This window comes from Lupinus angustifolius, chromosome LG05 (genome assembly GCF_001865875.1).
Source record: "Lupinus angustifolius cultivar Tanjil chromosome LG05, LupAngTanjil_v1.0, whole genome shotgun sequence".
Classification (NCBI taxonomy): domain Eukaryota; kingdom Viridiplantae; phylum Streptophyta; class Magnoliopsida; order Fabales; family Fabaceae; genus Lupinus; species Lupinus angustifolius.
Window position 1 is genome coordinate 25,050,680 of NC_032013.1, and position 965 is coordinate 25,051,644.

A 965-nucleotide genomic window follows, 5' to 3' on the forward strand; every position below is an offset into this window, starting at 1 on the left:
GATGAGCATGAGGATGAGGATGAGGATGAGGATGAGGATGAGGGTGAGGGTGAGGATGAGGATGAGGATCAGGATGAGGAAGAGGATGAGGATGAGGATTAGGATTAGGATGAGGATGAGGATGAGCATAGGATGAGGATAAGGACGAGGATGAGAATGAGGATAGGATGAGGATTAGGATTAGGATAGTATTAGGATGAGAATGAGGATAGGATGAGGATCAAGATAGGATTAGGATGAGGATAGGATTATGATGAGGATGAGGATGAGGATGAGGATTAGGATGAGGATTAGGATGGGGATAAAGATGAGGATAAGGATGAGGATGAGGATATGATGAGGATGAGGATGAGGATCAGTATTAGGATGATAATTAGGATTAGGATTAGGATTGAAGAGGATAAGGATGAGAATGAGTATTAGGATGAGGGTGAGGATGAGGATGAGGATGATGATGAGGATGAGGGTGAGGGTGAGGATGAGGATGAGCATGAGGATGAGGATGAGGATGAGGATGAAAATGAGGATGAGGGTGTGGATGAGGATGAGGATGAGGATGAGGATGAGGGTGAGGATGAGGATGAGGATCAGGATGAGGATGAGGAAGAGGATGAGGATGAGGATTAGGATTAGGATGACGATGAAGATGAGCATAGGATGAGGATGAGGACGAGGATGAGGAGGAGGATGAGGATGAGGATAGGATGAGGATTAAGATTAGGATAGGATTAGGATGAGAATCAGGATAGGATGAGGATAAGGATAGGATTAGGATGTGGATGAGAATAGGATGAGGATTAGGAATAGGATGATTATTAGTATTAGAATTAGGATGAGGATGAGGATGAGAATTAGGATTAGGATAAGAATTAGGATTAGGATGAGGATTAAGATGAGGATGAGGATGAGGATGAGGATGAGGATGAGGATGAGGATGAGGATGAGGATGAGGATGAGGATGAGGA